The following is a 26,903-nucleotide window of genomic DNA, read 5'->3' on the forward strand; positions in this document are numbered from 1 at the left end:
GAATAATTCCTGGGACCATTAGCTCCATCTTGTGGCCAAAATGTAGCATATTTTCTCATTGAGGTATTTCAGAAAACTATAGCACATTTTGGCCACTAGATGGAGCTGATGATCATAGGAATTAATCTATTAATTAACCAAATGTGCACAGCCTCCATGACTGTGTTTGACCTTCAGCCAACAAAATAGAACAAAATAAATAGACCCCCGAAGGCTCCATTCACACTACCTCGCGGTCCATGCAGTGCTACAGGACCCGTTCTAATAGGAGCCTTAGAAAAAGGGTCCTGTACTACTTCGGGGCGACCTCCGAGCGACTTGCATAGACATTCGTTATATGATGTCCGTGCAAGTCGCGCCGAAGTCGCGGTGCACGGGACTTCACAGGTCGCCCCCGAAGTCGTGCCGCTGCAGTGTGAATGTGGTGTAAGAGTATCTTAACCCAAGAACAACAAATAACATACACCAGTTCTTAGATATAGTGGTTGCATTTGTTTTCTTTTTGTTAGGTTTTGTTAGCTTTCTTGTTGCCAGATGATCCTGCCAGTAACAAACTTCCTGTCCTTCCCATCAAACCATTTTTCTTTTTTTACCAGACCGGAAGTGATGGAAAATTTGCAACAGGGACACTGAAAACATAAAAATTTATAAAAGGTTACAGCCTTTCGCTACTCTACAAAAAAGCATTGTTTATGTTGGGGAAATCTCTCTCTTGGAACAGCCGTAAAGACCTGATAGGGGATAACCCTTTCCCACGCTATCTGACAAGAAGAAAAAAGAGAGTGTATTGCACAAAGCCAATAAGGACTCTGGCAGCATGTTTCCTCTGCACAGGAAGCCCAGGTACCGCACACAGCCTCCCATTGACATGAATGGCTGTGCCCACTGTGCTCTTATATACTGAAGTGCCATTATAAACACGAGCACAGCATACAGCATACTTGCCAACTGTTCCCTTTTTGCAGGGACAGTCCCAGCAAATAGGAGCCTGTCCCGGGTAATTGACATTGTCCTGGCAAGCGCCCGTTAATCGGGCTGCCTGTAAATGCCTGTTACGGGCAGCCGGTGCCCATAAAAAAAATGGTTGCGGGCCAACATCGTAGAAGCGCATGTGCCTGCCCGGCTCGGGAAAGCTTGTACAAGCTCAGCCGGGCAGGCGCATGCGCACTTATGTAATTGCGCCGCCTGACGCCATTAAAATCTAAGTATACCAGATAGTATAATTAGGTTTTATCGTACTTATTTACACCTTGCACTTCATTTATATTTACATATTACATTTTTTGTATGGTCACACCTGAGCACATTTGACACTTTAGAATTGCTGAGAATTGTGATGAGAATTTTAAACGTTAGTCAGAAGTAGTGCAGCTGAATGGGAGAATTATTCCAACTCTGCTACTTTGGCCTTAAGTTTGAAATTCCCTTTTCAATTTCCTGTAATTCTCTCTTTATTGAGTAAACCCTATAATCTGATGATAAGTAGGCGGAGATTAATTATGCAGAGTGGTCAGAGCTTCAGGAAGTGGGTGTGGTAAGTAATTGATAACTGTGCTGCAAATTGTCCCTGGATTTTATTTTTTCTCAAATGTTGGCAACTATGATACAGGCGTATGCAAACAAAATTTTGTAAAAATAAAATTTTTGCCTATGCCTGCAAAGTGTATTTGTGTTCACAAGAGCACCAGTGTATACAGGAGAACAGCAATGCACAGCTATTCATGCCAATAGGAAGCTGTATGATGCCCCTGGGCTGCCTGGTCAGAGGAAACACAATGGAAATCATGTTGAATGAGTTCAGCCTGCCCATTTGCAGAATTTTAAGGGTCTTTGTATAAAGCATTAATTATGCGGATGTGACAAACATTGCAGCGAAAATGTATGTACTTCCAGTATTTTAAAAAAAAAAAACACATTATGGCCCCTAGGTGGCACTGACCATATAGGAATCACACATATTAGAAGAAGTATGGCAATTTTTGCCCTGATTGTGCGAATGTTTGTTACATCTGCACAAGAAACATTTTATACATAGACCCCTAGGAGTTCCCCCTAGTAGCTAATATGCAAACCACTATATTTATTATAATAATGTAGAAGTGCAATATTGTAATATGAAAACAATTGAAAAAAAAAAAAGACATTAGGTTAAACACTGAAATAGTAATAATTCTTTATGCCAAAATGTGCACCATGTACAAGATACAAAATAATAAAAAGGGATAACATCACTTAATAATAAAGTGTAAAAAAATATATATTATTTTATTTTAAATAAAGTAATAGGACTCCTACTAACTTGTACAGCTTCTTGCTTTTTGTGCTTTCAAAATAGAAATATTCAAAAAGGGCAAATTACATAAGAATAGACCGTAAGGCTGCAATATTGTAAAATATGGAGTTTATATGTAACTGGTTTATACACACATGGAAAAAGTTAGCAAAGTCTTATAATGATAAACTCAAACTTCAGTATAACAGGAACAATTTGTTTTCCTTAACATGATACGACCCTTAAAAGCACATGGTGCTCAATACTCACTGAGCAGTTTATTGGGAACATTTGCACTCCTGCTTTTTAATGCAAAAATGTAATAAACCAATTATTTTCCCCTGCTGGACAAATTGGACCATGATCATTTATATGTTTTTTTTTTGCCTTTCTCTGGATACTCTGTGGCTACATGGTTATGTATATGTAGGTTTTCTTTATTTATTCTATTTATTTTATTGGTTTATGGACTTTGGTCTTTTTTTAACCTGTTTAACTAAAGCATGTAGCAGCACAGCAATAGCTAAAATCATGCAGACACAGATAAGGAACTTTAGTTACAAACACCAGAAAGAGAGAAAAATGTGAACTCAGACAGGTTGGTGTGAGTATTTCTGCAACTGCTGATCTGGGATTTTCACTCACAGCAGGTATGCTGATGCCTTGTTGATAGGATAGTTCAGAGGGGAATTACTAGACTGGTTTAGGTTTACCAAAAAGCTGTGGTAACTCAGGTAACTAATTGTGGTGAGCAACACAGCATCTCAGAATGCACAACACATTGAACCTTGAGGTGGATGGACTACAACAGCAGAGGACCACGTTGGGTTCCACTCATTGTCAGACCAAGGCTATTCAGACTCCAGGGCAAAGATGCCGAACTGCGCCTCCCCCTCCCATTCCCTTAGGGTTAGGGTTCGGGTCAGGGTGCCCACATCCCTGCAATAAACCATTGCGCCCAGGGCAACCTCCCCCTTGACCCAGCCTTGGTTCCACTTATGTCAGCCAAGAAAAAAGCTGAGGCTACAGTGGGCCCATGCTCACAAGAACTAGACAGCTGAGGACTGGAAGAAGGTAGTCTGGTCTGATAAATCTAAATTTCTCATTTGGAACATAGTAGCCTGGAGATAAATGGACAACAGAAGAGCACGTTGGGTTAAACCTATGTCTACCAAAAACAAAGGTGAGGCTACAATGGGCACAGGCTCACCAGAACTACAAGGTAGATCATTGAAGACCGGAAGAATGTAGTCTGGTCTTATAAATCTATATTTCTCTTTTGGAAAATAGTAGCCTTGAGGCCAGAAGGCCACGTTGAGTTCCACTCATATCCTCCAAAAACAAAGATAAGGCTACAGTGGGCGCAGGCTCACCCAAACTGCAATGAAGACCGTTGAAGGCTGGAAGAATGTAGTCTGTTTTGATAAATCGAAATTACTCTTTTGGCACATAGTAGCCTTGAGGTGAATAAAATACAACAACAGAAGACCATGTTGAGTTCCACTAATGTCTCCCAAAAACAAAGGTGAGGCTACAGTGGGCACAGGCTCACCAGAACTACAACATACAGTAGACAGTTAAAGACTGGAAGAATGTAGTCTGACCTGATAAATCTCAGTTGTTATATGGTAGGCCAATCCCTTGATCTGAATCCTGAAGAGCACCTTTGGGAAGTAGTAAAATAGGACATGCAACTGATACATTTGCAGAAATTGCATTATGCCTTAGGGCTCATTCTGTGAGGTTGCAGTCTCCACTCTAATTCATCCCACAGGTGTTCTATCGGGTTGAGGTTAGGACTCCGTGCAGGCGAGTCAAGTTCCTACACCATAACCTCGCTCATTCATGTCTTTATGGACCCTGCTTTGTGCACTGGTCCAAATCATTTTGGGGGGGGGATTATGGTGTGGGGTTGTCTTTCAGGGGTTTGGCTTGGCCCCTTTGTTTGAGTGAAGGGAAATATTAATATTAAGGGGTCAGCATACCAAGGCATTTTGGACAATTTCATGTTCCCAACATTGTGGGAACAGTTTGAGGTATTAGGACGCCTGCCTTTACATGCACATGAACTTAATGGCATCCCAGTCTTAGTCCATAGAGTTCAATATTGAGTTGGCCCACCCTTTGCAGCTATAACAGCTTCAACTCTTCTGGGAAGACTGTCCACAAAATTTGTGTCCATGGGAATGTATGACCATTCTTCCACAAGTGCATTTGTGAGGTCAAGTACTTATGTGGGATGAGAAGTCCTGGCTCGCAGTCTCTGCTTTAATTCATCCCAAAGGTGTGTTCGGGTTGAGGTCAGAACTCTGTGTAGGCCAGTCAAGTTCGTCCACCCCAAACTCACTCATCAATGTCTTTATGGACCTTGCTAGTTCATGTTGGAAGGAAGGACCATCTCCAAACTGTTCCCACAAAGTTGGGAGCATTAAATTGTCCAAATTGTCTTGGTATGCTGACACCTTAAGAGTTCCCATCACTGGAACTAAGGGGCCAAGCCCAACCCTTGAAAAACAACCCCACACCATAATTCCCCCTCCACCAAACGATTTGGACCAGTGCACAAAGAAAGGTCCATAAAGACATGGATGAGTGAGTTTGGGGTGGAGGAACTTGACCTCAACCCGATAGAACACCTTTGGGATGAATTAGAGCAGACTCCGAGCCAGGCCTTCTCTCTAACATCGGTGGCTGACCTCACGAATGCGCTTCTAGAAGAATGGTCAAACATTCCCATAGACACACTCCTAAACCTTGTGGACAGCCTTCCCAGAAGAGTTGAAGCTGTTATAGCTGCAAAGGTGGGCCAACTTAATATTGAACCCTACGGACTAAGACCGGGATGCCATTAAACTTCATGTGTGTATAAAGGCAGGCATTCCAATACTTTTGGTAATATTTGTATTCACATTAATTGCAGCAGTTTGTATTTTATATATTGCATCGTCTAGTTAGACTTAGATAAAAGGTATGTAATAAAACGTCATAGGTGTGTATGAACTATATATGAGCCTTGGCCCTGATCACATTCCACTACAAATACCATGACATTAACAATTCCATTAAAAGGTTAAAGGTTTAAGCATTTAAATTGCCTCTATTGCTTAATTGATGAATTGATTACAGATAAAAAAAAAAAAAGATACCGCATGCCTGCTTGTTTATTGCTGCGAAAATCTGTATACTGTATAGTAGTAAGCTGTATATAAAGGTACTGGTGATGTTTCTTTTGCTGTTTTTTTGTTTTTTATTGTCACTACTTTACATTGCAGAATTCCCATAAGGACAATCCAAGACCCTCCCAGGAACAGCTGTAATAAGAGGATCCACAGATGCTGGGGAACAGCGAGATAACTACAGCTGAGAAAGCATTTGCTTAAAACCAGTCCAAGGGCCTTGCCTGTCCATGTTTTCTCCACAGGTCTGTAATTCCTGACAACTAGTCAGAGAAAATAAAGTGGAACTAACCCGACTGATTTATTACTGACCAGCACCAGGATTTTAAAAACAAATATATTACATTTTTAATAAATAAAAAATACATTTCAGAAGAGGCTGAATTACATGCAGCAGTCCCTGCTCTGGCCGGCTTCAGCACGATCGCCTCCTCCATGGTGCTCAATGCTGTGGGTGGTCCTTTGGCATCATCATGTATAATACAGGGCTGGACCTGTTGCATGGATGGAGGAGGCCTGCTGAAGCTTGAAATAAGGAATCACTCCTAATTCCTGCCCCCCCCCCCCCCAGAGTTCCAGCCTGGGGGAAAAAAATTTAAAGTCAGCAGCTACAAATGCTGTGACACTTTTTGGGGACCAGTGTGACACTAATACAGTGATCAGTGCTGTACTAAGGACAATGGCAGGGAAGGGGTCAACATCAGGGGCGATCAAGGGGTTAAGTGTGCTCCTAGGGACTCGGGAGTGATTACTGTGTGGGGGTGGCCTAACTGGAGGAAGACAGAGATCTGCGTTCCTGCTTAGCAGAAACACAAGATCTCCATCTTCCTCTCTGACATAACGGCGGCCTGCCTTGTTTACATAGGCAGACTGCCGTTCTGCCTCTACTGTGAACGATCGGTGGGTCCTGGATGACATTGCGTCCGCCAGACCTGCTGATTGGTTTCGGCTGTGTCCAATCATAATGGGAGCGGGTCGCCGGTGACGTGCGCGCACACCCCAGATCCTGTGAATGAAATCATGGACATGTACTTCAAGTGGTTAAGAAGCATTTAAAGTAGGGATAGACCAATATGGTTTTTCTAGGGACGATACCGATACCGATATTTTGGTCACAACGTATCGGTACCGGCCGATATTTTGTACATTTAAAGTTTTGAAAAATAAATACAATTTTTGACACAAATCTGTCACCCTGTGGTGGGTGGCTGGCTTGCTAGCACCCTGTGGTGGATGGCTGGCTGGCACCCTGTGGTGGGTGGCTGGCTGGCACCCTGTCCTGGGTGGCTGGCACCCTGTCCTGGGTGGGGGGCTGGCTGGCACCCTGTGGTGGGTGGCTGGCTGTCTGGCACCCTGGGGTGGGTGGGTGGCTGGCACCCTGTGGTGGGTGGGGGGCTGGCTGGCACCCTGTGGTGGGTGGCTGGCTGTCTGGCACCCTGGGGTGGGTGGGTGGCTGGCACAGGGGCTGTGGGTGGCTGGCTGGTACAGTGCCTGTGGCTGGCTGGTACAGGGCCTGTGGGTGGCTGGCTGCCTGGCTCCCTGTGGTGGGTGGCTGGCACCCTGTGGTGGGTGGGTGGCTGGCTGGTACAGGGCCTGTGGGTGGCTGGCTGGTACAGGGGTTGTGGGTGTTAGGTATAGGGCCTATGGCTGGCTGGTACAGGGCCTGTGGGTGGCTGGCTGACTCGCTGGTACAGTGCCTGTGGCTGGCTGGTACAGGGCCTGTGGATGTGGGTGGCTGTCTGGCACCAGGCTGTGGGTGGGTGTATGGCTGTGATACACTTCCGCGAGACTAGTCCCGACTCCAGACGAGGCTGTCCAAGGTGAGGGAGGCAGCCTAAGAAGGCAGAATGACATCACAAAAATATCGGCAATATCCGCCAGTTCCAGGGCCTATACCGATATATCAGGGAAAGTGCATATCGCCCACCGATATATTGGCCTTGCCGATAATCGGTCTATCCCTAATTTAAATTGCAAGAATTATACCCCCTGTCACGTTTAGTGGGCACTACCGCCTGCCAAATGCAACCTATTCAAGTGAATGGGCCAGTGCTGCAACAGCCCTGCAACCATGTGCAATGCATGTGGTTGTGGCATGGTAGTCTAGCATTTAAGGGGTTAAAGCAGTGGTTGGTAAATTATGAGCTAAAGGGGTCTTCAAATGCAGCCCCTGACATCACTACCCATAATAATGGCCCATAAGGGCCGCACATAATGCTCAATATATGTAATGCTTGAGAGGACTGTCAGAAACGACAGCCCCAATAGAGGAAATGAGGGTCAGAGAGTGTGGACAGGCTACAATGGCTGGGGATATGCTGCAGAAGACAATATGAATTGGGAACATAGAACATGAGGCTAGTAGAGGCCAATGCTATCACCCTAATCAATGATCCCACTACAGACTGCTGAGGTCTGAGAGAGGCACATCAAATACCAAAGGGCCACAGGTTGGGCGTCACGTTACAAAGAGTCGTGAGCAGGCTAAAAATGTGATGTACTCATTATGTCTAATATGTTGTGACAATGTATTAGTCAAAACTATATAGCACACTTTTTTTTCACATTGTTACCTGTTCAGAGAAGAAAGGCATTGTAAGAATTATGGACAACTAGCTTCAGGGAAACCTGCCAACTAAAAGATATTCATGGTATTTTAATTTTCAATAAATAAGCATAATAAACAAGAATGTCCAGAATGTCATTTACCCTTGGCTTTTACGAGGAAATGAAAATACTTGTTGTATACAGTATATCGCACACCATGTCAATGCTGGGCTGCCTTGTGTGCAGGCTGATTGATCACACTCTGGTTGTGGGATAATGAAGTGATCGGTCTTATTGGCATATATTGTGATCACGTGTGTATGTTTGCTTTGTAGAAAACAATCCATTGCACAATAATTTTACTACAGGCCTATACGAAAATGTGCCTTATGTTGGTTTTGTTTTAAGAAAAGCACACTTTGATCTTGCTCACACTATGTTGGTAGATGGGACAATCGCCAGCTGTTGGACCCAACTAGAGAAGCCAAGGAAAATGAAGGGCAACCACAGTCTGAATGCTGCAAACAGTGGTTGGACCACACCACACTGCACCTCAACAGACAGTCCCACACCATGTTGCACCTCAACATCCAGTCCCATACCACACTGCACCTCAACATCCAGTCCCACAACACACCTCAACGTCCTATCCCACACAACACCACACCTCAACATCCAGTCCCACACCACACCGCAACATCCAGTTCCACACCACACCGCAGCATCCAGTCCCACAACACACCACACCTCAACATCCAGGCCCATACCACACCGCAACATCCAGTCCCACACCACACCGTAACATCCAGTCCCACACCTCAACATCCAGGCCCATACCACACCTCAACATCCAGTCCCACAAAACACAACAAACACTTCAACATCCAGGTCCACACCACACCTCAACATTCAGTACGACAACACACATCAACATCCAGTCCCACATCACACCTCAACATCCAGTACCACACCACAACACACCTCAACATCCAGTCCCACATCACACTTTAACATCCAGTCCCACACCACACCACACCACACCTCAACAACCAGTCCCATACCATACCGCAACATCAAGTCCTGCAACACACCACACTTCAACATCCAGTCCCACAACACACCTCAACATCCAGTCCCCCATCACACCTCAACATCCAATCCCACAGCACACCTCAACATCCAGTCTCACACCACACCTTAACATACAGTCCCATACCACACTGCACCTCAACATCCAGTCCCACACCACGCTGTACCTCAACATCCAGTCCCACACCACACTGCACCTTAACAACCAGTCCCACACCACACTGCACCTCAACATCCAGTCCCACACCACACTGCACCTCAACATCCAGTCCCACACCACGCTGTACCTCAACATGCAGTCCCACACCACACTGCACCTTAACAACCAGTCCCACACCACACTGCACCTTAACAACCAGTCCCACACCACACTGCACCTCAACATCCAGTCCCACACCACGCTGTACCTCAACATCCAGTCCCACACCACACTGCAATTTAACAACCAGTCCCACACCACACTGCACCTCAACATCCAGTCCCACACCACGCTGTACCTCAACATCCAGTCCCACACCACACTGCAATTTAACAACCAGTCCCACACCACACTGCACCTCAGCATTTAGTCCTACACCACACAGCACCTTAACAACCAGTCCCACACCACACTGCACCTCAACATCCAGCCCCACAGCCATGACATGTGGACATAAGCTGCCCATACACCAGAAGAATTTAGTTTGAAAAAAGGTTCTCAGAGCATTTCAAAACACCATTATTATTATATACCATTATATACAAACACCCTAAAAAATTCCTTTGATTGCCGACCCCCAATGTTTTGAATTCTAAGTTTGGGTTGCACACACACATAATGTATGAGCATAAAAAAGTCATTTTTTTCCCCCAAACAAAACCAGTTAGAAGCTCATTCGTTTATGAAAAGTTTTCCACCCTTCTCCTCCAGCTGTTGCAGAACTACACATCCCATGAGGCATTGTAAAACTCTGACATTCACAGACGTGACTAGGCATGATGGGAATGTTTGTTCCTGAACAACTGGAGGGCAATAGTTTGAAGACCCCTGGTTTAGACCCTTGATATTTCAGCAAAGCCCCTCAATGGTGCTCCTAAAAATAATAATAATAATAATAAAAATATTTGTAAAATATAATATAAAATTAAAATAAATAAAAAAATAAATACCACTGACACCATCCTCTGCCCTACTGACGCTGTCCACTGCTCTACTGACAATGTCTACGGTCTTCTGCCCACTGGCAAAGTCCACTTCTGTACTTACTGACACCATCCACTGTCCTACTGACACCAACCTCTGCCTTACTGACATGTCCACTGCCCACCGACACCGTCTATGTTTAGTACATTTTAAAATGTATTTATAAGAGCGTATGTGTCTCTGTTTGTATGTATATGTATAAGTGTGTGTATTCATATGCTTGAGCTTTGGGTTGCACACCCCAATGCAATAAGCTGAACACACATAGGCAGAATACAGTGATAAATAAGGCACTTAATGGGGGCTAAATCCACTATAAATGGGCTCCCTTCACACTTTGTAGTTGCTGGGCTGTGAGCAGTAATGGTCCAAAACGTATTTGCAGTGTTCAGATGGCGAATGTCTATTGTTCTCTATGGCAAATATATTTTAGTTTTTTTTGATTTATGATGTCAATAATGCCACCACTCCTTCAACTGAATATATTCTGGGTCTATCCCTGATCTAGGGTGTGTATCTCATATCCTAACAATATCTAATATTTGTTTATTGGAAAGGTCATACAGAGTACGATGGTTTCTACGATGGTTGGCAATACTTAAAGGCATTGTGCATTGGTCAACAAAGTTGGCACTTCTAACAAATAAAAATTTTAAAAATGCAAAAGTAAATATTTATCTCCCACAATATCAGTTACTTATACATTTTTACTACACTAGATATATGTTTTCTCATTGTAGACGCAGGTGATCAGGCCAAATTTAGTGGTTACAGCGTGGGTTGGATATTGTAACAATTGGGGATCGACCAATTATCGGCAAAGCTGATATATCGGGGGCCGATATGCACTTTCCCCAATATATCGGAATCGGCCCCTGAGGTTAACGATATTGCCTATATTTCGGAAAGTGTTTGTACCGGGTTGATGCCTGCAGCTAGAAGCATCACCCCGGTACCGGCGTCCATAGCTGACGGTTGGCTGTCTTGTAATCACAACCAAGAAGCCGCTCGGCTGTAATAACAAGGATCGGGAGGGGACACCCCCCCTCCTGCCGCCTTCCGCGGCTCGCCCGTCCCACCGGGAGACCCGGACCAGTTTCCTCAGGCTGGTGGGGTGCCCTCAGGAGCACTCCTGCGACCTGACGTACCCATACGTCGGTTCGCGCAGCCGAGCCAGCCTGCCGCAGTATATCTGCGCCGGGCGGTCGGAAAGTGGTTAAAGTGAATAAGCAAAAGAAAATCAAATTATTACAATGACTCTTTAAATCATCTTTGGCTTAACAAAAGCAGCATTATTTGGAAATGGTACTCTCATGACACACATAGTTACATAGTAGTTGAGTTTGAATAAAGACAACAGTCCATACAGTTCAACCTGTGCAGGTGTGTGTGTGTCAGTGGTGTGATCATTTCCCATAACCCTTAATGTGGTGATCTGTGAGATGCACGTCCAAGAGTCTTTTAAAAATAGCCGTACTCCCCACCGCTACCACCGATTGACATGTGCTGGAGTCTTCAGGATCTGTGAGGACCTGCCTATGAACAGTTACATAGTTACACACACAGTCTTTGATTTCAGAAATATGTTTACAGTTCGAATTCAATGTAAAATTCGATTAGAATTTTACTTATTGGTTGGAATCCTGCTTTAGGTTATGACATTGAAAAATAAGCTAACTTTTTTTTTATTGAAGCCACACTGTAATAATTTGTAAATCTCATGTCTAAAGCCTCAAAAGGGTGATATCAGCATTGTAATCCCCTTAAGTCCTTTCATTAATAATCTATACAATATATGTCTGTACATCTTTTCGCCACACTAAATTACGGATGTCTCATATTTAAATGATCACTTCTGCAGTGACCTTTATATATATTTTTTTAACTAATAAAATATGATGATGCTAAATTTCCGGAGCCTGGAGATTTATTTAGACATGAGTGATGGGCACTGAGGACTAATATGACCCAGATGACTTTAGATTTCAGGCTTTTCACCAGTATAATGGAACCTCGGGTCATTTGTACCTTACACTTAGATGTACAGTATGTGTTGTATTTTGTATGGTTACATACAGTGGGTACGGAAAGTATTCAGACCCCCTTAAATTTTTCACTCTTTGTTATATTGCAGCCATTTGCTAAAATCATTTAGGTTCATTCTTCTTCCTCATGAATGTACACATAGCACCCCATACTGACAGAAAAACACAGAATTGTTGACATTGTTGCAGATTTATTAAAAAAGAAAAACTGAAATATCACATGGTCCTAAGTATTCAGACCCTTTGCTGTGACACTCATATATTTAACTCAGGTGCTTTCCATTTCTTCTGATCATCCTTGAGATGGTTCTACACCTTCATTTGAGTCCAGCTGTGTTTGATTACACTGATTGGACTTGATTAGGAAAGCCACACACCTGTCTATATAAGACCTTCCAGATCACAATGCATGTCAGAGCAAATGAGAATCATGAGGTCAAAGGAACTGCCTGAAGAGCTCAGAGACAGAATTGTGGCAAGGCACAGATCTGGCCAAGGTTACAAAAAGATTTCTGCTGCACTTAAGGTTTCTAAGAGCACAGTGGCCTCCATAATCCTCAAATGGAAGACGTTTGGGACGATCAGAACCCTTCCTAGAGCTGGCCGTCCGGCTAAACTGAGCTATCGGGGGAGAAGAGCCTTGGTGAGAGAGGTAAAGAAGAACCCAAAGATCACTGTGGCTGAGCTCCAGAGATGCAGTCAGGAGATGGGAGAAAGTTGTAGAAAGTCTACCATCACTGCAGCCCTCCACCAGTCGGGGCTTTATGGCAGAGTGGCCCGACGGAAGCCTCTCCTCAGTGTAAGACACATGAAAGCCCGCATGGAGTTTGCTAAAAAACACCTGAAGGACTCCAAGATGGTGATAATTAAGATTCTCTGGTCTGATGAGACCAAAATAGAACTTTTTGCCTTAATTCTAAGCGGTATGTGTGGAGAAAACCAGGCACTGCTCATCACCTGTCCAATACAGTCCCAACAGTGAAGCATGGTGGTGGCAGCATCATGCTGTGGGGGTGTTTTTCAGCTGCAGGGACAGGACGACTGGTTGCAATCGAGGGAAAGATGAATGCGGCCAAGTACAGGGATATCCTGGACATAAACCTTCTCCAGAGTGCTCTGGACCTCAGACTGGGCCGAAGGTTTACCTTCCAACAAGACAATGACCCTAAGCACACAGCTAAAATAACGAAGGAGTGGCTTCACAACAACTCCGTGACTGTTCTTGAATGGCCCAGCCAGAGCCCTGACTTAAACCCAATTGAGCATCTCTGGAGAGACCTACAAATGGCTGTCCACCAATGTTTACCATCCAACCTGACAGAACTGGAGAGGATCTGCAAGGAGGAATGGCAGAGGATCCCCAAATCCAGGTGGGAAAGACTTGTTGCATCTTTCCCAAAAAGACTCCTGGCTGTATTAGATCAAAAGGGGGCTTCTACTAAATACTGAGCAAAGGGTCTGAATACTTAGGACCATGTGATATTTCAGTTTTTCTTTTTTAATAAATCTGCAACAATGTCAACAATTCTGTGTTTTTCTGTCAGTATGGGGTGCTATGTGTACATTCATGAGGAAGAAGAATGAACCTAAATGATTTTAGCAAATGGCTGCAATATAACAAAGAGTGAAAAATTTAAGGGGGTCTGAATACTTTCCGTACCCACTGTATAAACCTTTGTCATATGACTAAGAGGTATTTTCTCTATGATACATAAATTAATATTGATTTTACAGATGGAAAGCATAGGAACTAAGATTATCTGGTGATTAGGAATGAGGTCAATTTAGGTTTGGCTCATGGGACGTTCGTTGAGCCCCTCACAAGCTCTGAATGCTAAAGCAAAACCCCATTGAAGCCAATGGGACCAGAATCTTTAATATCAAATTTGACCATTTTCATATTCAACAATTTTATTTAGCAACGCAAAAGCCATTATATGCAAAGTTCCGTCCATTGCTAGTAAGGACTGGCTCCATTGAAGGAGAAATAAAGAAATATGACCATTTTCAAGGCTAATAGCAAGGGGTTGTTAAACTAATGGCATGGAGGGTTGGGCAGCGCCAGGGGGGACATGTCAACTGTGGGTATAAGATTCTGTATATAGTTATATAGTTACATAGTAGTTGAGGTGGAATAAAGACTATAGTCCATCCAGTTCAACCTGTGTAGGTGTGTGTGGACTCAATCATCTCCCATACCCCTGAATGTTATGATCCTTGAGATGTACGTCCAAGAGTCTTTTAAAAATAGCTATACTCCCTGCAGTTACTACCACTTGTGGTAGAGAATTCCACAATATTGTAGCCCTTACTGTAAAAAAAAACCCCTGCGCAGCCTAAGGTTAAATCTCTTCTCCTCTAATCGCATTGTATGGCCACGTGTCCTCATGCATTCGTTGCGACTGAACGTTTTTTTTTCTATGCTTAGATCACCGTTGAGGTACTTGTATATCGCTATCATGTCCCCTCTCAGGCGTCTCCTTTCCAGGGAGAATAATTCAAGCGCTTGTAAGCACTCTTCATAATTAAGGTCCTCTAATCCCCTAATCAGTTTAGTTGCTCTCCTCTGGACTCTCTCCAGCTCCAACACATCCCTTCTGAGGACTGGTGACCAGAACTGGACAGAATACTCCAGATGTGGTTGGACCAGTGATTTATAAAGTGGTAGAATTATAGATTTATCTCTGGAATACATCCCCTTCCTTATGCAAGCTAATATTCTGCCGACTTTGGCAGCTGCAGCTTGACAGTCTATCTTCCACTAAGACTCCAAGATCTTTCTCCATTTTTGATTCCCCCAGGGGTCCCCCCCCCAAAGCTTATTGGGCGTTTATGTTTTTAGTCCCCAAATGCAATACCTTACACTTCTCCACATTAAACCTCATTTGCCATGTCGTTGCCCACTCTGTTATTTTGTTCAGCTCAATTGCCCTACTTAATTTTGTGTAATCTGCAAAAAACTATATTGAGCTACTGATCCCGTCCTCATGGCTATTTATGAATAAATTGAACAAAATTGGTCCCAGGACTGAGCCTTGGGGGACCCCACTTACCACCCCAGACCAGGCTGAGTATGCGTTATTTATAACCACCCTTTGGACACGCCCCTTTAACCAGTTTTGTATCCAAGAGCAAACCTTGTGGTCCATGCCTGCAGACCTTATTTTATAAATGAGTTTATGTGGGGAACTGTATCAAACGCCTTAGAAAAAACCAGGTACACCACATCCACAGGTCTCCCCCTATCTAGCTCACAGCTCTCCTCCTTGTGGAATGTTAACAGATTGGTTTGACAAGTACGCCCTTTTGTAAACCCGTGCTGATTACTACTGATGATGTTGTTCACTTTAGCAAACTCTTGGATATAGTCCCTTATCCACTCCAGAAGTTTACATACTATTGACGTCAGGCTGACCAGCCTATAATTTCCCGGGACATGCCTCTGCCCTTTTTTGAATATTGGTATCACGTTAGCTTTCCACCAATCACCTGGCACATTTCCCAACAAGATACTATCTGCAAAGATCAGGAACAGTGGTCTAGATATAACCTTACTGAGTTTTTTGAGTACTCTCAGATGTACGCCATCCAGGCCTGGTGATTTACTTGTGTTAATATTATCAATCCTTTCCCTGATTTTACCCTCTGTTAGCCATAGTGGCATGTCCTGTGAAGTACTGCTAACAATACAGTTATGGTCAGTGTACCCCTCCTTTTCTTGTGTAAAGTCTGAGGAAAAGAAAACATTAAGCACGGTTGCCTTCTCTGTGTCCTCTGTAACCATCCTCCCATCATTGTTAATTATGTGTGCAACATGCTCTGACCTCGTTTTTTTGCTGTTGATATATTTAAAGAATTTTTCAGCGTTCTTTTTACTTTCCTCTGTTATTTGTCTCTCAAAGCTGATTGTAGCCATTTTGATTTCGTATTTACATTTCTTATTTGATTCCTTGTATTGCTGGAAAGCCGATAATGTGCCCTCCAATTTATATTTCTTGAAGGCCTTTTTTTTTTCACTAATAAGTTTTTTTTACATTACAGTTAAGCCAGCTAGGTTTGGCTTTGGCTCTTCTAAATTGATTTCCCATAGGAATGCACTGCAAGATGCATTTGTTTATTATGTTCCTAAAGCATTCCCATTTTTCCTCTGTGGTCAGTGTTCCTAGGGTTTGGTCCCAGTTTATTTTCTCTATCATTGAGCACAGTTTGAGGAAGTTTGCCTTTCTGAAGTTTAGGGTTCTTATGTTCCCCTCTTGCCTTGTTATATTGTTATTTACGCTAAATGTGATCATCCTGTGATCGCTAGAACCCAAGTTGTCCCAGACTCCTACATCTGAGATTAGATCTGGGTCATTAGTAATTAATAGATCCAGCACTGCATTTTCTCTAGTAGGAGAATCCACCAACTGTGACATGTAGTTGTCCTGTAAGGTTTTCCTGAAGAGTCGGGCCTTCTGTGAGTGTATAGTCCCCTCTTCCCAGTCAATGTTGGGATAGTTGAAATCCCCTAATATGATGACTGATCCCTGCTTTGCCGCGTTACCCACCATTGATAAAAATTGCAGCTCTGCCTCCTTCCTTTGGTTGGGTGGCCTGTAACAAACCCTCACAATAACTTTCCCCTTTACTTCTTCACTATGGAGTTCTACCCACACAGTTTCTAACTCCCATCCCTTCCATAATATCACTCCTCTCTACAACCCTTACATTATTCTTGACATAGAGACATACCCCTCCCCTTCTTTTTCCTTCCCTGTCCTTACGATAAACAGAATACCCTTCGATATTGGCCAGCCAGTCGTGTGAGGGGTCGAACCATGTTTCTGTTATTCCCACAAGGTCTGTGTCCTCCTTATGTACTAACAGTTCCAACTCATCCATTTTATTAGCTAGGCTCCTGGCATTTGCGTATTCCCCTCTTAGTTTTGTGGAAGTTGACAGTGAATATTACTTACTTTTATTCCTGTTCGGTCTGAGGTTTGTCTGCACAGACCCCCCAATGGTTGACGTTACGGCTCTACTATCGCTGCTGACCCCAATAATAGCTTCTGTCCTTTGCTCCCTCCCTCCTGACTCTACTTCTGAGCCCTCCCCTCCCCCCCATCACCTAGTTTAAAAGCCCCACCAACTTTGTGGCCATCTTTCTCCCCAATAGAGCTGTACCGTCCCCATTAAGGTGCAACCCGTGCTTACTAAAGAGCCGGTAGCCGACTGAGAAGTCAGTCCAGTTCTCCAGGAAGTGTTCTATTTATTTATTTTTTTTCTATTGGTTCAAACAGATGGACTTGTGTCTGTTTTCAAGCTTTTTAGGGAGGAAATTAGGATTTTATGAAGGAACTCCACGTAAAAAAAAAAAAAAAAAAACAAACAGTGAGAAGTCCCTCCCAACATCTATACCCAACCCAATTTTAAGGCTGTACCCTATGCAAAAAAATAAATTAAGTGACAACCCCCCCCCTCCCCCCAAATCCATACCAAACCTTCAAATTCGTATGCAGCCATTGTTAGATTTGGCAAGTGATGGCACCCACAATCCCTGCCCCTTTGCTTACATTCAGCTGGCAGCCACCGGCTCCCACACCCTGAGAAAGAACCTGTCACATTTAAAGCAGCCACAGTAATATCCTTGCTAAATTTTTTATTTTTCCCTGCAGCTTAAGGTTCGGCTCAGTTGGTGGGCAAACACCCCATTTTGTTTGCCTGTTCACTGATCTCAGGATAGGCAAGTTTTGAACCAAACTCAACCTTAGTACAAACCCAAACCTCATCTCTACAGGTGATCAACAGAATGAAATGTGTGACATACATGGCATTGCAAGGCAAGAAGGTGAGATAATAGACGTTGTACTAGGAATATTTATCTATCTTGGGCTGATATCATAGTTGTATATGTTGTTCGAAATGTTATTTGTCTACAGCTAGATTCAGACAATGCTTCAACACCCCATACATGAAATTAAGCATACTCTAAAGTTGGTCCGATGTCTTGATATCACTGCCAATAGGCAGGAGCCCCTAAATAGGTAAATGCGGAAATACAATTTTCAAGGAAACTTTTGGAACATGCATCCATATTAGTCCAGTGTATTCATTTAAATGTGTATTCCATGCAGTGCCGGGACAAGGCCATCCAGCGCCCAGGGCAAAGATGCCAAACTGTGCCCCCTCCCCTTCCCTTAGGGTTAGGTTCAGGGGGCCCCCATCCGTGCAATAATCTATTGCGCCCAGGGCAGCCGCTCCTCCTGCCCATCCCTTGTCCCGGCCCTGATTCCATGCCAGTTTAAAAACACACCTTCTCTTTTCAATCGGGATGTCTTGTAAGGGATCGCTCCAAGGAAGACCTCCGTAAGCCCCAAATATGAAACAAAAGGATCGCAAATGGTGTAGTATGTTTAGGCAATTTATTGGCCCCAAAGCAATAAAAACATACTTAGAAAACAGAAGTAAAAACATGCAGAATAATGAAACAAGTAACAGTGGACGCCGCTGTTACTTGTTCCATTATTCTGCGTGTTTTTACTTCTGTTTTGTAAGTATGTTTTTATTGCTTTGGGGCTAATAAATTGCCTAAACATACTACACCATTTGCGGTCCTTTTGTTTCATATTTGGGGCTTACGGAGGTCTTCCTTGGAGCGATCCCTTACAAGACATCCCGATCTTGGAGTACCCCCAGCAAGAGCCTGAGTGCAATAGTCTAATGGATTTTACAAGCGTTTGAGACTCATTATTGTGGCGAGTAGGGAACCAAGAGGGTTTGCCAAACACCTGAGCACCGTTTGGATAACCATTTCTGCACCTGAGCACTTTATTGGATATATCACTTTTAAGGACTTATGTATCACATTGGAAATATTTATTTGTCAATTATTTATAATCAATTTGTTTTATACATCACCAGTTATCAATTTTCACATGGGTTGCTAGCGCTGTTTTAAATTTGTTTACCTCATTTTTATCTAAGATTAACGTAGAGATACAGCAGCTGCGCATAATTTATTTGAATTTTTATATTGTTATTCATAATTTTAGCACTTTTATTTTTATCCTACACCATAAGCGTGGGTTTTAATTTAATTATACACATAAAAAATTTAACATCGTCGCCATAGGAGCGAAAAGGGAAAGAAGGGAGGTAAAGAAGTCCCCGGTTCGTACTACACTCTCTACAGATATCAGAGCCATGGTTGCCAGGTTTTGTCAAATTTTGACTGGGTGTTGTCAAGGGTACATGAAAATTTGTTGTTAATCATTATCCAATTTTATTTCTGCTTAACATAATCAAACAATATCACCGGCTGGTTCCAACATCTAGCTATGCCGAATTCTAGTTGTCAAAATAATATAACTTGTCAGCCTTTTTAGGTATTTGGAAATCTCTATGTCTAATTTTTGATACAAAGCTATTTTAAGAGTTTTCGAAAAATTGACCTCCCTTACTGTACATATCAAAGTGAAATCCAGAATCTGGTAAATTTGGGGCATTAGAAAAAAGGAGGATTATCCTGCGCTATGGATCTGTGATAAAAGTTAATGCTGCCCCCACTAAAACTTTCCCCCCAAGTGGCGTCTGGAAGGATGGTGCTGAATGGAAGTGGGTGTTGGCGCTGCTCTCAAATCAAATTAGATATATGCAAGTGTCACCATAAATAAATAATTAAAGAGGAAGTAAACCCTCCTCTGCAACTTGTACCTATAGGTAAGCCTATATTAAGGCTTACCTATAGGTACTGTAAATATCTCCTAAACATGCACTGTTTAGGAGATATTTACTTTGCATGCAGCCAATGACATCACTGGTGCTTGCGCTCTGTGCCGTTCCTTCAGAGCCCTGTGCCGTTACCGTCGGCTCCCGCACGCATGCGCGGGAGTGACGTCATCGCGGCTCCAGCCAATCAGATGGTCGGATGCCACAAACCCGGAAGAAGGGCGACAGAACATGTCACCCATGAGACAGGTAAGCGGTCGGCACTGCAGGGCTTCGTTCTTAGGTAAGTATTTCATAATGAGCTAGTATGCGATGTGTTTTTCTTTCAGGTGTTCGTTTTGTTAAAAAAAAATCGGAGGTTTACAACCTCTTTAAATAACGTAAATCGGTGCGTGTCATAAAGTTCAATGAATAATTCAATAAAAAATTGTGGAAATTAGTGCATGTGCAAACAATGCTTGAAATACAATACACAGACATGTAATCATATATATAACCAGTGCATATCCAATATTAGTATTCTAAAAAAGTGCAGGTGTAATAATTAAAGTGTCTAACTATTTATGTGCAAATAGATTAAGGTCCAACCACAGTTTGGTGAAAAAATAAATATGCAACAAAGCACTGGGATTCACCGCACAACAACGGGGTGTTTATTGGAAAAGTTGTACCACTATAAACAGCAATGCTCCGGAATAGTGGACCTAATCAGGACACTAATACTTTTTCATGAACTGCTTTTTATGAACTCTTTTTTATGGACTGTATTTTTATATTTATTTGATATAGGGGGATATCCCCTATCAAGTGGTTTGTTGCATATTTATTTTTTCACCAAACTGTGGTTAGACCTTAATCTAGTTGCGCATAAATAATTAGACACTTTAATTATTGCACTGCACTTTTTTTTAGAACACTAATATTGGATAAGCACCGGTTATATATATATATATATATATATATATATATATATATATATATAATTACATTACATATATATATGATTACATTACATATATGATTACATTGTCTGTGTATTGTATTTTAAGCACTGTTTGCACATGCACCATTTTGCACAATTTTTTATTGAATTTTTCATTGAACTTTATGACACGCACAGATTCACATTATTTAATTAATTATTTATTTATGATGACACTTGCATATATCTAATTCGATTTGAGAGCAGCGCCAATACCCACTTCCATTCAGCACAAGTTTGGGGCATTGCTGCCAAATATAGAACATAGTTTCTTCTTGACCACAGTGTCTAAAACAAGAAGAAGCTTCTTTTTATCTTCATTTTAGCAAATCTGGTAGGAACCATATACCACCTTAATATTGTGGCAGGTGTTGCAGGACACTTTTGCCAGGTTATTGCCCACTGTCTGCCAAAAGTGTCCTGCAACACCTGCAACAATATTAAGGTGGTATATGGTCCCTTTTTTAGCTGGTCATAAATTAGTAGAATTTAATTCCATAATGTTCATTTTGTGAACCTTCATTTGATTTTCAAATGGTTAGTGGGGGTCAAATCGATGGACGCAGAATGGCAATTTGTTTTTTTTTTAACAACATTAATTGTGAATGTGGTTTTCCTTTAGGAAAAATCATACATACTGTAATGAAATCTTTTTAATATGTCTGACATTTCATTAAAATAGCAAGTCTGGATGAATTTTTAGGATCTTTCCAACAAAATGTGTTTGATGAGCAATTTTTCAGATCTCAGTACGGACGTTTGGACCAAAATCGAACATATACTGTATGGCCAATTTTAGACTTCGCTATCTTGCCATGGATGGAATTTTTTCCTCTACCTTCAATCTCAGACTTTTTGGAAGGTAAATCAGAGCAGGGCCTATAGCAAAATGTTTTCTGAAGGTTGATTTCTAAAGCCAAATCTCATTTTTTCAGTTTTTGATTTTTATTGCTGCCTGCATCTTCACTAGGGCGATTTACCTTCTTTATTTAGGTTTCTCTCTACAACAAAATTAGAAGAGAAACAGACTCACACATGGTGGTCCATGGGCCTGTAGAGGAGGACCCCTGCAGGTTCTGGGTCATAATCACCATGTATGAATATATAAGTGGTACATGAAGTGAAGCTCTTCTAGAGTTACTATTCAGTTTAAGTACAGAGGACAAGGGGGTAAAAAAGATTTATCATCCACATATGGAAAGGCTTCTTCACAGTAAAAGCTATGAAAATGTTACAGAGTCCCTCAAGAACTAGTTCTGGCCAGCTCAGTAAATAGTTTTAAAAAAGGGCTATATGCATTACTGAATGCACAAAATAGAACTGGATAATCTGGTTACCTGGTTTGGTATATTACTATTATATTGAATATGTTATATATAATCTGGTATATCACTATCATATGATAAATCTGGTCAGGTATTCCACTAGTATTTGGTATATCTGGTCTAGTATATCGCTATTATATGGTATATCTGGTCTATTATACTGTATCACTATTATATGGTATATCTGGTCTGGTATACCACTATTATATGGTATATCTGGTCTGGTATACCACTATTATATGGTATATCTGGTCTGGTTTATCACTATTATATGGTATATCTGCTCTAGTATATCACTATTATATGGTATATCTGGTCTAGTATATCACTATTATATGGTATATCTGGTCTAGTATATCACTAGTATATGGTATATCTGCTCTAGTATATCACTATTATATGGTATATCTGATCTAGTATATCACTATTATATGGTATATCTGGTCTAGTATATCACTATTATATGGTATATCTGGTCTGGTTTATCACTATTATATGGTATATCTGGTCTGGTTTATCACTATTATATGGTATATCTGCTCTAGTATATCACTATTATATGGTATATCTGATCTAGTATATCACTATTATATGGTATATCTGGTCTGGTTTATCACTATCATATGGTAAATCTGGTCAGGTATTCCACTATTATATGGTATACCTGGTCTAGTATATCACTATTATATGGTATATCTGGTCTAGTATATCACTAGTATATGGTATATCTGCTCTAGTATATCACTATTATATGGTATATCTGATCTAGTATATCACTATTATATGGTATATCTGGTCTAGTATATCACTATTATATGGTATATCTGGTCTGGTTTATCACTATTATATGGTATATCTGGTCTGGTTTATCACTATTATATGGTATATCTGATCTAGTATATCACTATTATATGGTATATCTGATCTAGTATATCACTATTATATGGTATATCTGGTCTAGTATATCACTATTATATGGTATATCTGGTCTAGTATATCACTATTATATGGTATATCTGATCTAGTATATCACTATTATATGGTATATCTGGTCTAGTATATCACTATTATATGGTATATCTGGTCTGGTTTATCATTATCATATGGTAAATCTAGTATTATATGGTATATCTGGTCTAGTATATCACTAGTATATGGTATATCTGGTCTGGTTTATCACTATCATATGTAAAATCTGGTCTGGTTTATCACTATCACATAGTAAATCTGGTCTGGTATACCACTATTATATGGTATATCTGGTCTAGTATATCACTAGTAAATTTGTATATCTGGTCTGGTTTATCACTATCATATGGTAAATCTGGTCTGGAATACCACTATTATATGGTATATCTGGTCTGCTTTATCACTATCATTTGGTATATCTTGTCTGGTATATATTTACCATATAGTATATGGAATATCTGATCTGGTATATCACTATCAAATGATATATGGTATATCTGGTTTGGTACATCACTATCATATGGTATATGTTATATCTGGTCTGTTATATCAGGACTTATAGCAGTATCACACAGAACAAAATCTATTTGCTACATATGAGACCATCACTCAGCATACAGTGTGGTCATTTTTATAAACTCAAGACAGTTTATATCACAAAGACACCACAAATCATTTCCACAATGAAAGCCCCAATGCTGTCAGTGTATAATGTGGAGATAAAGGATGGTCAATTTCATTTTATTGCACTTTTCATAGCTCAGATATGTTGACGCAGATATTGATTAAAGTAGATCGTCTTGGGTCATGCAACCCTTGAGTTACGCAAACTCACGAGTACCTAAACAGGAGTGGACCCATCCTGGCCATTAAAATGCTTAGCTGTTCACAGTTGAATCAATCTATTGATCTCATCTCTCCATCCATGCAACGTACCACTTAGAATATACTGATGAAAAATGACTGACAATATTGCTCTTTGCATTTACAATGGTTTGGTGCTCATCGTTAATCTGCACACACATTGCTAAACCATTACTACTTGTATTATGCTAACTGGCTTTGGTTGTGTATCGGGCAATATGCAAGACCCTATATACTTTACATGGGCTGATGATCCTGCACCATGTTTTATCTCCATGATTTTTTTGCTATGACCTTTCTTCCCTGATCATGGCAGTCTGTATTTCCAACTGAAGTCAATAAATTATGTAGAGATATGCGAAGGTGCATCTATGTGCAGTAGCAGTGTGTGTGTTCCCAGCACAGTAAACAGTTCCCTATGGATGCTCACTCACCATTATAACCCACCCAGCGGGCACATATATGTAAATGCTTGCCGGGAACTGGTTAAAGGACAAATGTTTAGCGATCCAACATTTGCTCTTACAACTGCACCATAATTGTACTCAGTGGGTAACAGTAGATAATAAACAGAGTGAAAGCACATCAGACAGTCTAAACAACATATACTTAAAGACTTTTAGGTAGTTGCAATGTTTTGTAATGTTTTAATGGCCGCTTCACACCAGAACACTGCGAATAATGGATGCGTTTTCATTCATTGACGTGTGTTGTTTTGTGTTAATCACACTTCTACAGACATATTGTAAAAAAAAAAAAAAAAACCCTCCAAAAATAGATATCACTCCAAAAAAACCCCTAGGTGGTTAATGCCTACATTAATGTCTGTTAACCACATCATCATTGTTTGGCTCTGTTCACTGTGTACTGAGCCATTCTGTGCAGCTCTGTACCACGTAATCATATTTGGTTATCACAGCAGTCACATGGTGTAAACAGTGTAGGATTCACATCCATGAGCCTGCCCCTTCCATTTACAATGGAGGAAGGGGAAGGAGAAGAAACATTTATTAATGACTCATTCTTTTAGTTCCTGATTAGCAGCTACAGCTGCTCTAAGGAACATATTTTAACCCTTTCAACCCCCCCCCCCCCCCCTTTTCTGCATATGTCAGTAATGTCTGCATATTATCCCCTTCACTTCCCTTATTCTTAACATCGGAACATTAAACCCCTTCACCTCCTCCTCTCTCTGTGTATGACCTAACCTTATAATGTATCAAGTGCTCCATTACCAAGCTCCTTGTTTTAACCCCCCTCAATGTGGCAAAAAATTAGATCAGCTTGGAGTGTCTACTTACTTTCAAAAATGGGGTCATTTTGGGAGTGTTCATACAGTCTTGCTAATTTTATTTGATAAGTGTTATAACAGGACAAGAGGTGGTTCATTCTTAAAAAGTGTAAGGAGTTCTTTACTAGTGATTGACCGATATCATTTTTTTATTGCCAATGCCGATATTTTGGTCATCACATATCGGTATCGGCCGATATCTGCCGATATTTTCGGACATTAAAAAAATATATATTTTTTTATTTTTTTTACACAGGTACTCTTGAGGAGGGATCTGGGGGGTCTAAAAGACCCCAAACCCCTCCTCTCCACTTAAAAGCATTGAAAACGGAAAGTTTGGCTGTTTTGAATGCTGAATTTGGCGCCGAGTACCCGGAAGTGATGTCATGAGTTCCGGGTTTTTACTTGGAGACCAGATCAGAGCCGATTGCGGCTTTGATCGTGTCTTCGGCGACGGAGCAGGTAGGATGCCCGGGTCTCCCGGTGGGACGGGAGACCCGGGGCGAGCCGCGGAAGGCTCCTCCCGCTCCCTGTAATGACAGCCGAGCGGCTTCTCAGTCGCATCGGATGTCATTACAAGACAGCCGACCGTCGGCTATGGACTTCGGTACCGGGGTGATGCTTCTAGCTGCAGGCATCACTCTGGTACAGCACTTTCCCAAAATATCGGCAATATCGGTACCCTCAGGGGCCGATTCCGATATATCGGGGAAAGTGCAGATCGGCCCTCGATATATCGGCTTTGCCGATAATCGGTCGATCCCTATTCTTTACTGTTAGAGCAGTGAAGATGTGGAATTCCCTTTCACAGTTGGCGATTTCAGCAGGAAGTGTAGATACATTTAAAAAAATTTAGATGTGTCTCTTAGTGAATGCAATATTCAGGGACATGTAGTGACATATACAGGGAAAATGGTAGTGACAAAAAACACACATACATACACACACACACACACACACTGTTTAATTTGGATGGACCAGCATCTTTATTCAACCTTACCAACCATGTAAGTATGTAACAATGTCACAGAAAGTAAGGGAATTGTTTTGTGTTAATCACCCTTCTACAGCCATACTTTAAAAAAACATATATATATATATATATATACACATATATATATATATATATCACTCCAAAAATACCCCTGGCAAGGGTATTAATTTTTTTTATAAAAATTTGTTTTATCTTTCTACAGTATAAGAAAAAAAAAACTCAGTGGTTTTTAAATATTACCAATGTTTTTTTTCTCAGAGAATAGGTGCAGGATCTCCTCCTTTCAAATCACCCCTTGTCTTCACCCAATACCCACCTCCAAGCACCATCCCTTGGTTTTTCTCCCTACCCACCACCCAGTACTGCCCCTTTTAAAGAATACAGATCCATTTATCATTTTGTGGTGGCAAGTAATTTGTATGAAATTTGTTAATGATAAGGTGTGAAATATATCCTCTG

Source organism: Pelophylax lessonae (assembly GCF_965119305.1).
Source record: "Pelophylax lessonae genome assembly, chromosome: 7".
NCBI lineage: Eukaryota > Metazoa > Chordata > Amphibia > Anura > Ranidae > Pelophylax > Pelophylax lessonae.